This window comes from Urocitellus parryii, chromosome 13 (assembly GCF_045843805.1).
Source record: "Urocitellus parryii isolate mUroPar1 chromosome 13, mUroPar1.hap1, whole genome shotgun sequence".
In the NCBI taxonomy this organism is placed as follows: Eukaryota; Metazoa; Chordata; class Mammalia; order Rodentia; family Sciuridae; genus Urocitellus; species Urocitellus parryii.
This window is the reverse complement of record NC_135543.1, coordinates 23,789,413-23,801,887: the sequence shown is the minus strand read 5'-3', so window position 1 is coordinate 23,801,887 and position 12,475 is coordinate 23,789,413.

Here is a 12,475-nt window from a genome sequence, read left to right as displayed (position 1 = left end):
ACAACATTATATTTAGAGCAAAACAGGGCCTCCCTCTCAAGGGGATGCTAGTGGACAAGATCCATCCCTGTATTGACCATCACACACAACCACAGTACTCGATTCCAGAAATGTTCCAGGTCTCAAAAGGAAACAAGGAGATAAGGTCCAATGAAACAGAACAAGTAAATGCAGCTCTTGTCCTATGCCCGCTTCAAGGAGCGCCAACAATCCAGGAGGTTAGTGTCAGAGGTGTAGCGAGAACAGCTGGACCTAGACCTTCCCCGTTTCCTACATTACTTCCTTTAACTCTCACACCGCAGGAGGCATTGTCCCTTTTTTGCAGAAGGGGAAACCAGAGCAGAGGCAAAATAACTCGCCTAAGGTTCTTAGTGAGTAGTAGAGCTGGAATTTCCAGCCAGCCCCGAGTCTGGCTCCCAAGTCTGAGCCCTATAGAAAGGGCCAAAGTTCAAATACCCTCCACCTTCCACCTCTCCAGCAAATGGTGATAGTAGTACAGGAGCCTCTGTCCAAGGCAAAGGTCTGAAGAATGACTGTTTTGCCTCCCGAGTTTACTAGAATGAACATGATGTGCTTCTTCAGGCAGAGAAATACCAATCTGGTTTTTTCACTGACCTCACATCTTCCTTCAAACACCTCCCAGGGAGCCCCCAGGAGACAGTTCTCCACCCCACTGAACACTCAGCGCATCCACTGAGGCCAGCACCAAGTTAGCTCATCCAAAACCAACCCTCCGCAACCACAGCAAGGCTGAGCACCAGGCAGGCTGCCAAGAGACTCCACTGGACCAGCTGTCAGCTACCTAGTGATCCGATTAAGAAATGTTGGTTAATACTGGGGGCACCATTAAAAATACATCAGCTCTATCTTTAAAACAAAGCCTCCCAAGGCTTTTTTCAAGAACTTGTTCAACAAATCAAAATGCTCTGCCAGTTAGCAGGTAGCCAGCAGAAGGTACCTGAACTTGCAATTAAGTTTTCCTGGATGAGGGAGATACTCCCCCGCTCCCCACAGACTTGATGGATGGCAATCAAAGTTTATGCCCCAGAACTTCCTTAGGGATTCCAGAAGGGCCTCTGGACATTCTGTGGCTTCCAGAGGTCACTAAGGAGTGCGCGTATCTAGTTCATCGTATTGGCTCTATAGAGTACTCCTGGATATTGGCGAAGCTCCCTCAAAAGGCAATAAAAATGAGAACCAACACTGTCTGCCCTGACTGGAGGCACCGCCACATGGTGGATTTGGTATTTAGTTGTGAACACCTTGGGGGCCCTCTCCACCCATTCCAGCCCTGAAGTCGAAGAACATGGGCGTGAATGTACTAAGCCAATCACAACAGTGGTACAGACAAACCGACAGTCAAGGATGCCACCAACCCTTCCCTAGCCATTTTCCATCTGCTTAAGTTTACACGTGCCTAGCTTAACAAGCTACCCGGATATTTTTTTTGAAGAAAACAACTCCTTCATACGTAACAAAAAAAAAAAAAAAAAAAAAAAAAACACAAAAACAAAAACGGGGCAGGGGGTGGGGGGTGGGGACACTTCCAGAACTGCAAGTGGATCACTTCTGTGAGGGTTGGAGGCACTTTCCCTTAGGTCTTCCCAATTCTCTTCAGACTCCCCTCTAGAGCCCCTTTGCTCTGATGACCCTGCAACCTCCCGCTCTGCTGCCTTGAGACTACAGGAGTCCTATATCCCAAGCCGAGCAGTGGCAGAACTCGGGCCCTGGCCTATCCAGTGGCCACTGCGGAGTACAGGGCAGGCCTCTTCCTCCAAACTGCAGTTTTACAAGAACCATGTTCTGCTCAGGTCACCTACACCTTTTTGTGAGAATCAAATGAAAAAATAGCATACGTCAGAGCACTTTAAAAAAAAAAAAATTAAGGTTCTTATCCTGGCTCAATAGTCATTCACTGCATGGAATCGAAATGGAATCCATAGAAACAGCCCCGAAAGGGAGTCCTAATCCTAATACCGTTTAATAAGACTCGGGCTGCAGGCTCCACCCTCCAATTCCCTGCTTTTAGTTTCCAGGGTTTAGCTACAGAGACAAACATTCCACTCAATTCAAGCACAACATGTACCCTGAGTCTTTTCACATACCCATAGGACTCTACAACAAGCAGCCAAGTCCCCATCAAAAGGCCTCAGCAAACTGCATCCAAAACTCAGATCAGCAGAAAAGCTATAGGTACTGAGCCCTGCCCCACCTGATACCTCCTATAAATGCCCACCAAGCCTCCTTTCTTACTTTGGTCCCAAGCATTTAAATAAAGGCATGACACTTGGCATAATACACTGTGCTCCCTGGAGCTAAATTATCATCGGTATTACTTGATAGCAACATAGGCTGAATGGTGTTTTAAAAGCATTTGTAGCTTGAAAACCACTAGGACCACAGGTGGTTTGAATGCATTTAGCCATATACCGAGATCAGTGCAAAAGCCTATTTGTCACCATGACAGGAGGTGATAGCTTGACATTTCCCAAGTTTCAGAACAGCAGGGGAAAGCCACCTCCCCTCTATTTGTAGCAATGCTGGACTTCTAAGCACTCTGCACGAATTGTCAATCACTCTAATTATTCAGCAGGCTGAACAAACCCAACCACTGTCCACTATCAGACCCGTGCTGAACTTTCTGTGAAGAGAATATTTCTAGTTTCTGCTCCTGTAGTTCTCATCATCAATACCATTTTCCCCAAGAAATAATTGACAGTGGCTCCTGCTTCCACAAAGGGTATTGGCAGAACACCACATCATTTTTCTTCCTATGTATTCCCCTACTGATTCTGTAAGGGTGGGCAGGTGGGGAGGGGGTGTGGAATCAAGGACAGGATGCAACCATTATTCCCCTAACCATAATCCATTCTTTTGCTTTGAAATGGTGGCCACTGTGGTCCATCAATGATTCTCTAGAAACTCAAGAGCTGAACATCAGAACATGCTTGGGGGAGCCCAGCTGAGTGTTCAACCTGTCAGGGATGCGAATTCTGGTTCAGCTGCTTCCTTTAGTAACCAAGTTACTACACCTCTCATTGTAAAGACTGAATGAGATTTATGTATCTGTCAGGTACTGATTCAACTCATGAAGGTTCCACATCAATTGAAACATTAATGATGCTATTAACTCTTTCAAGACTGGCCAGCAGCAGTCCAAAATAGCACCGACTCATTTCAGTATGTCCAGTAAGGGACTATCTCTGCCATGCTCCCATCTTCTCTATTCTTTTTTCTTCAGACCAGAGTTGCCTCCTCATAATTTGAGCAGGAATCATTATGGAGGTTATCCTTGACATATCAAGAAGATATGGGCAATCGTTGGAGCTCCCACGTTTACAATTAAATGGAAGCATGAAACTCTAGCACGGCAAGCACCTCACTGAAACCTGAAAGGCAGGTAAGTTCTATAGGCAAACACCTCTTAATCCCTTACAGTCACTTCCCTTTGCTTTTTCTGTCAGAACCCTGGTTACAAAACACCCACACTTTGAAGCACAGAGATGATTGGGGAGGTGGGGTTCTGCTGATATATAGGGACTCAGGTTTAGTTTATAATTCTCCAAAAATCAGCCTAAGTTGAAGGCAGAACTCAATCAGGATCTGATTGTTTCCTTCCTATAAATCAAAAGTGCAAGACAAGAGGAACAAGTCACTCATTATTCCTTCCGGGTGCACCTTAAGAGCTTCAGCATGGACCATCATCCCAGTCAAAAGGGGCTTCAGCAAGCTAGAATGAGCCAACTTCCATCTGTATCTGGAGCTCACCTCCAATTTTAAAAAATGAAAAGCAGCACAGAAAAAGATACAACAGCCTAAGATCAGAGGAGTTCCCTGATCACTGCCTTAGATAAAACTAGTGTTTGAACCTTATTTCTAAGCCAAGGTTCTCGAAGAGCCTACAGTAGCAACAGTTGTCATTCTCAGCTATCCTCAATGATTCACTGAGAACCAAGTGCTAGAAACCCACATAGCAGTCCACTATGGAATCCTAAGGGGACAGCAAGCCCCTGGCCATTGTCTGAGACTTTCATCATCCTTTAGCTTAGAACTTCAAATACCTGCCTATAGATGCTAGGGGCGATTCCTGTATTTAAAAAAGAGAAAAGGAACTTTAAAGGTAGATGCCTTCTAAGATCCTGTTCAAATCTAAAACTGAGGAACAGTCCTTTCTGTGTACCCTGCACTAGGCCTGCCCCACACTCCTGCCCCATCCAAGGGGAGAAGCCCCTTGGAGCTGTGCCGGAACTTCTGAGGAACACTAACCTGCTGTAGTCACACGTGGGCTGTAAACCTGGGATCGTTACTCAAAGATGAGTCAGGCATTAGCTTTAGTAAATGCCCAATGCACTCCCAAGCTTTACTTCCATTTCTTCCTCTATTTTCTATTACCTAAAGTCACGCAGAAGAGTCCACTTTGGGGGATAACAATTCCTCCAAATGCTGTCTGGGAATCAAATTTTGGGTAGTGTTCGATTCTGCAGTAAGGGAAGGAGAGCAGCACTGTCTGAAAGGTGGACTGAAAACAAACCATGATGGAAGGCAGCAAAAGAGCCTCCCACAAAGGCTCATGGACTGTGGACATGAGAAGCATGGCCGGAAGGCAACAGGTGAAAACAAATACAGAAACTGCCTAGCGATGGACGATGACTCACTCAGCTGCTCAGAACCAGGAGAAATCACATGATGGATGCGGAAGTCACTCCCTCCTGCCCCACACCTGCTCACACAGTGGGGGTAGGAAGGCAGCTGTGAACCCTGGCAGCGCTTCTCCCACTCCCATCCTCACCAGGATCTCCTGGGGCATGTGTTCAGGACAGGGGGCCTAGTCCCTTCCCACCATAAGAAGCCTGGGGCTCTGCATTCTTTACTAGCTCTCCAGGGGAGTCTGTACACGAAGTGCCAAGACTTGAGAACCACTGACAGCCATAAAAAATTTAAGAGTGAAGACAGTCGAGAACAGTGTGCTTAGGGTGCTGCCATAGGCAAAAGGCAGGGCAAAAAAAAATGAGATTACTTTTTCTAGAAGACTGAAAGATTTATATAAGAAATTATACATCATATATAACCTAAAAAAGATACAAGAGAAACAGGTAACAGTGGTTGCTTCCAACAAGGAACTACCTGAAGGACAGAAGAACAAACAATCACCATACAACAAATCATTTTGACTACATGAATGTTATCCAATAAATTTCTGGATAAGTTTTGAAGAGGTAGGTGGTTTAACAAAAAATAAGAAAATTAGTAATTCATGGATAAAGGAAAGTAGCAGCCTTGTGGGTTGGAATTCCAAGGTTTTGGGCGATTTCCTGCCACCCTCTGATCTGACCCAGTTCCTCCCTGGTTCCTTGGCCACCTATGGGTCTCCAGATAGAGTCCGTGGGCCAGGGGAAAGAATGCCCTGGTGACAGCTCAGGAGACACCTCAAGTGTCCCCTTCCTGAGTTTTGTCTTCCATATCAACTGCCAACTCTTTGAAAGAAAAGACTTCCTCAGCCCTGATGTCGTCTCTCTTGATACCTGGACTCAGTTAAGCCACGCCTCCAGCAACATAGATGTCTGCGATACCTCACTTAGAAATAGACCCCAGGCTCTGGAATCAAGTTCCTTGCAACTATTAGGAAAGCTTTGGATTGCTGTCCCTCTGCAACATCCAGTTCCCTCTAGGGCAACACCGGCTTCTGCTCTTCCTGTTCAAATCCACTTGTCAACATGCAGCAGTTCTACTTCTCCTGACCCAAGTGTCTCGATTCTGCATTTGTGCATTTGTATTCTGCCTTTTATTCCAGAAAACCACCTCCCAACTTTTCATGCCCTGTATTTAAAAAAAAAAAAAAAAAAACCCACACCAAAAAAAAAAAAAAAAAGTCACCATTCCTTCCCAGGGCACTCTCTTCACTCTGAAGAGTCTACCTGGAGGTTTTCCAAGGCAACAGTATCACGAAGTGATCATGTCCATCTTTGCCAGAGGCAAGAACCCACCCCACGACTCACATCACTCATCTGTGTATTTATACATATTTGCCTTATGCCGATAGACTGGAACCCACTAAGAGTGAAGTATAAGAAAACCCCAAAGCCACCTCCTTGGGCCGACAGTTAAATTGATTTGCTGGTCAAAATCTTTGCAAACACTCAAAGAAGAAAATTGATTTGCTATATTCTTTACTATCTGTAAATGATGTATATATTTGAATTGCTAATGATTGTCTATTCTGTTTATTTTTGAAACAGAAGTGGAGTTAAAAATAACAGACTGCTAGAAATTGCTATGAGGTGACCTGGACAGCTTGTCCATGGATCTGGGAGGGAATGCCGTATGGCGTGAGGTGTCCAGGACACAACAGGCCCTGGAGATGTGCACAGGATCTAACAGTTCTACAGTACGTTGGCATTTACAGAGGGCTTTTGATTTCTTCCCTGTTTGTCCATGACAAACCTCCGTGAGACAAAGGTTTATTATCCCATTTAACAGGTGAAGAATCAACAGGTGAAACAACTTGCCCATGATTGTACAGTCGGCCCTAAAACCCATGACACAACATTTTTCTACAGCATCACATGCTCCTTATCAAAAGGGCTTTGGAACTTCAAAGCATGAAACCCATAACTCAAGGGATGCTCCGAGGCCATGCAGCATGTCCATGGAGAAAACATTCTGGATTCTGCCATTGAGAGTTACCGTCTCAGCTGGAGTGGTCATATTAATGTCTAGGAAAGCCTGGTACACCTGTGTTAGTACCTACCCACCTTCACACTCTGCAAGGACTACATCAGTGGGTTTTTGTTTTGTTTTGCATCTATACAAATTATCAAAGCAAATTGTGCATTGCATATATTACAAGGTAATAGAAATTAAATATTAGCAATGGCAAGCCTTTGTACTAACATCCCATTAGCTGGAAGGCAAGACCCTTCTCAAACTATCCAAATCTAAATCATACTCCAAGGCTCAGCTCAAGACTGACTTCCAGAAGGCCAGCCTGTGCACTTGCATGTGCAGACACGTGCAGTACAGTTCCGAGTATCCCCAGAGTAGGGCTAAGTGGAAGCAACCCTGGCCTTAGAGTCAAACATGTCTGGGTTCAAAATCTAACCCTGCCATTTACGGGCTCTTTGGGAAAGTAATAGCCTTGACTCACATCTGTCTAAGGATACAACCTCCTGTCTTGCATGATTATAGAAAAGCAGCAAAGGGATCACTGCCTGGTACATGGATGTTCAATAAGTTACCACCAGCTCCACAAAGTTTTACCTCCACTACCCAATGCCATGATCGCTCATAAACATCATAGCATCTTCAATTGCCAAAACTTTGAAGATCCTGTTACATAATTTATCTACCAAAATAGATAAGAACTCTGGAGTCTCAGAGAGAAACCAATACTAACCTTTATATTCCTGAGACTCTTATGTCACTTAATCAGTGATTGTAGTATTTCAGTATGAGCTACTTAAAGTGAAAAAAGTTTCAAGCAATTTCCAAACAATGGCCATAAAGGGAGTTTATTCCACAGTCAAAAGGCTGTGCAGGGGGCGGGGGTTGTAGCTCAGTGGTGGAGCACTCGCCTAGCATGCACGAGGTGCTGGGTTCGATCCTCAGCACCACATGAAAATAAATGTATCGAGTCCATCCAAAACTGAATATATTTTTTAAAAAAGACATCTGCTCAAGGGATTCAATAAAATCAGTAATTTGAAGCCAAAGAAAACGCTGTGCAGGATATCCGTGCCATTGAGGCACTCCAGGATTCACAGTCCTATCTACCAATAGGTAAAGTCCACACTCTACTTGGACTCCTAGAAACTGTCATTTCACGGTCTGCTGCATGCCAGCACTGTGCAAGGTCCCAGAAGACCCAAAGACAGACATGGACTCACCTCCAGAGCAGCCATCATGTCAGGTATCAACTAAGATTTTACACAATCCATGAAGGAATTCGCACATGATCCCGTCTTGCCCATCAGTAGCAGGGCTCAGTTTTCACAGCTGGAAGTGAAGATGCTGGATAGATCATTTCCAACATCTACTGCGGCTCCCTTTAGTCTATTAATAAGTTACCCCTGGAGACATGTGTTAAAAATATTTTTCTGAATAGCATTTAGTAATACATAAGCACTGAAAGGAAAGTTTTCCATATTGAGGTTGAACAACTGTCCCTTGAATCCCCACAACAAAGTGATTTCAGTATTCAGCATTCCCCTTTGCCATCTTTCCCCACGCAGGAAACAAGCTATTTCTGGGAAGGGCTCGTAGGAGACCAGGAGCATGTGAAGCGGGACCAACTGGGGTTCCAGGGCTGTAAGCAGGATCTGCTTCAGACAAACATAGTAAGGATCAGCAACATTGAGGAAAGGCCCAGGAATAGCATGGTAAATGACTTTCTTCTAGAGGAACTAGAAGGGTCCCACCTCATTAGACCCTGAAGAATCCCATGCTAAGCCATAGGAACAAGGACCTGGGATATAAGTGAAGTCCTGTACTCTGCCCATCTATCCCCGTGTTCCCCACTCTCATTTAAGATGCTGCCCACCAGCTCCAAAGCCAGGCAGCAGGCATTCAGGCTCACCTTCCCACCTCTCCACAGCCCCTTATACCAGCTCCCTCAATAAACCCACAGGCGTGCATTAAGCCAGCCAATTCAGAAATTTCTCAGTCTGTTAAATGCCATAGCTTGTAGTAGTAAATTCATCTTCATCAGGAAAAAAAAACTCAATTATGTGTAAGTTACAAACACCTAAGGTAGGAGGGTTTATCAAAAGTAATATCTAACACTACTGGATGAAAAATTTGACATTTCTATTTGCTATTTAGCACAGATCATCGTGTAAAACACACTGTAATTAGAAGAGACTCAAGTTTCATGTGAGTTCTCAATTTCAGAAATTTTATGCTACTTGCTCTAGGCTGTCTTTATTAGTTACCATTTTGGGAACATGAGTGACTGTTTTGCCTATTACTTGCAAAATGCTCAAGGAAAGCAACACATGTTATGCTTTTTTAGAACTAAAAAATAGCCTCCTGTTTGGGAAGAGTTGCTAAGTGGGAAACAAAGGAAAATTGATGCTTCAGTGCACAGGAACTTTTGGTCAGTCAGTCTGAGGCTAGTAGGCAACAGAGTGGAAAAACTATAACATGTGGCTGGGCTCTGAAGTTCAAAGAATAAGAGTTCTAATTCTAAGGTGTGTTTATTCTCACATCCACCATAAGAAAGTCATCCAAGCCCAAAGAAAAATAGTCCTTTCTTGTATTTATAATCAAAGACAACAGCCTCCAAAGGAGTGGAAACCAAGTCTTTCCATCCAGTAGAGATGCTGTGTGAGAATCTAATGAATTCCAGGAGAGTCTTGAAGCAGAAGGGGCCAACTGTCCAGTGAGAGGAGACAGCCTAGTCACTGCGTTCCCTCTGACACCAAGTGCAAGTTTAGGGGTCCTCAAGTTCAACCACAACTTGCAGCACAGTTTACTTCAGGGAAAGGACAAAGATTAAGATCAGAAATGAAGAGACACATAGGGCAGGGTTCAAGGAAAGTACCAAATGTGTTACCTTCCTGGCAGAGACGTGCAACAACATGCATAGAACACTGCCAACCAGAGAAGCTCAGGAAACAAGCTATTTCTGGGAAGGGTTCATAGGAGACCCGAAGCAAGTGAAGTGGTACCTAGCTGAGCCTCAGTGAGTAACTGGTGCTGCATTAGGTATAGATTTGATTGATATCCAAATGACTGATCCCACCCCCACACACCTGTCCTGTTATTTAGGCATGATCTGAAGTCCCCACCCTAAGTCACAACAGTTAGTTTTCCTGGTATGGCCATATCCCATCTTAAGTCACTTCATTGGAGGATTTTTTTGTTTTGTTGCATTGAAACCAGGGGCAGTTAACCATAGAACCACATTCCCCAGTGCCTTTTTTGGAGGTGGAGGGGAGACAGTTGTTTAGGGTCTTTCTAATTTGCTGAGGCCAACTTTGAACTTGTGATCCTCCTGCCTCAGCCTCCCAAGTTGCTGTGATTACAGGCATGTGCCACCACGCCCAGCTATATCATTGGTCTTCATGGCACTCCCAGCCCCTATCTTAACTCCTATCTTTAGCCCAGGACAAAGGCCACACCTCTGTGGGCAAGGTTAAATTCTTAATACACAGGGAACGTGAGGCTGTACTAGCATGCAGTCAATGATCTGTCAACACAGCCAAGAAACAAGGTCAGTCAGTATGCTGGAGTTGACACCCCTGTCCCCTGCTCATTCCCTACAACTATCTAAAGTGGGAAGGTCCCTACAGTGACCAAGAGGTCGGAAGCGTAATTAAGGAAAGCCTCTGGGTTCAGTGGTGCACACCGGCAATCCCAGGTACTCAGGAGGGTCATGAGCTCAATCAAGGCCGGTCTATGTAACTCAGCAAGACCTCAACTCAAGAGTTGTTAAAAGAAGCCCATATACAATTTCTTTAAAAATTGTTCCTACATGGGAATTCTGGTGTTGCTTCCAGGATCAATGGGACATAGTTTTGCTCAGGTTCAACCAGCTGCCTGCTTGGAAGCTAACCAAGCCTGCCCGTTGAAGACATCCATCCAGATAGCTTACTTCTGCTTTTATCACAAACCAAAATTTCACAGGCATACAACAAACATTTGGTTGTCACTTCTGCTTCATGTTCACTGTGGGTTGTCTGGAGATTCTGCTCTGTGTCAGCCTCATTATAGAATTCAGGCTGATGGAGCAGCCCCCACCTATCAGCTGAAAGAGCTTGGGGCAGGAAAAAAAAAGCTCTCATTCACATTTTCTAGACCAGGCGAAATCTCATGGACATGCCCAAGGTGAGAAAGTACAATCCTACCCTGTGGTCAGGAGGAGGAAGAGAACCAAATATCAGTGAGTGACCCAATGACTAGAACATCTATCCCCCCAACCATGTCCTCATCCACATCCCTGACAGGGACCAAAGGAGCTCCGACTAGGAATTGGGGCATTTGTGCTGTTCATTTTTTTAAAAAAAACAGGTGTAGGGAATGTTTCCAGTCCATTCAAGAGTAACATGGAGTACTTTAGAAGTAAATGTTTCACATGTCCTTGGTATTTTGCAGTGTGGGTGCCAGAGAGTCAAAGTCCACAATATAGGAGGTTAGCAGTCTCACCCCCACCTCCAAAATACCATCATAAGACAGGAAGATGGCCCAAGCTGAAGCTCTCATGTGAAGGGCAACCTCAGTCCAACAATCAGCAACAAGGTACACTCAGGTTCCCCTTAGTCAGCAAATCCAAGTGCACCAAGGTATACCATGTGAAATCACAGCAATACCCTTCTAGTTCTAAGAAATTAGAGTAAAGACAAGTGCAAGAAGTAATGATGGAAAAACATCCCTTATGAGAATGGAAAAAAAGGTCAATTTCAAACTGATGAAATTACCCACTCAGTTCGACATGAGCTAAGGTAAAACCCCATCACTCTTCAAAGACTTCTTTCCAGACTAAATGAAGCATTTAACATTTCTACTCAGTTTTATCTTGCCTGTTCTTATCAAGGTAACTGACCCTCAGCACCAAACATGAAGAAAGTCCCAGGCAAACTGGTGAGTAATCACAGGAGGGAGAGGTTGTCAAGGTCTGTTAAATGAGAACTAGAGAAGGAAATTGGACACCTTTCACCTGCAGAAGGTTGTATTACCGGTCTGAATGCATCTGAAAAGCTTCCCTATAGAATACAACAGGTATTCTCCTTAACTTGGAGAAGAAGAGTCAGTAGGTGGGACTGGAAGCAGTCTGCAGTTAAGGAGAACAGAGCCACCCAACAGTGGGAGTACCCATGGGCTCAGCAACTGCAGCCTTCTGCCATGGAGAGTTGTCAGGGAGCACCGACTGACAGTGGAGGCAGTACAGGAGGGGTTACTGTGTTCAGGCCTAAGGATCCTAGGTGAGGATCTATCATGAACATACAAGAGCCAGGAGCCAGAATAAGTTCTGTGAACATTAGAACCAGATCCAGAAAGCCCTTAAACATCTAGAGGTATCAAAGTGGAAAGCAGACCTTTATGGAGGAAGAAATCTCAGAGGCCAACCTTCAGCACAAGCAAGCAGCTCTGGTGAGCCATAGAAAGGATGGCTAGAACAAAGAACCGGGCAGAAACGGGCAGACCTGTCCCACTCACTGCTCCCTATGCACCTGCTGACATGGGCATGGGTCATTCTGCCCTTTCTATCACTCCTACACCATGCTACAGTGTAGCATGCCCACTGTGAGCACACAGTAGGCATTCAATAAACATTTTCTGGAGGCCCTCAATCCAGTGTTTAGACTGTCATCTTACACAACAGCTTTGGCCTACTGTGTGCAAGCTGGTGGGAGTCATCACTGTGATGAGAACTCAGGAGTTAGGTGAATTCTGGGGAGGTGACGCAGTGAGTACAGGACTCAGTAGTCAGGTAACCAGGACAACTGCTACTGCCTGGAACATTCCTCATTTTTAGGAA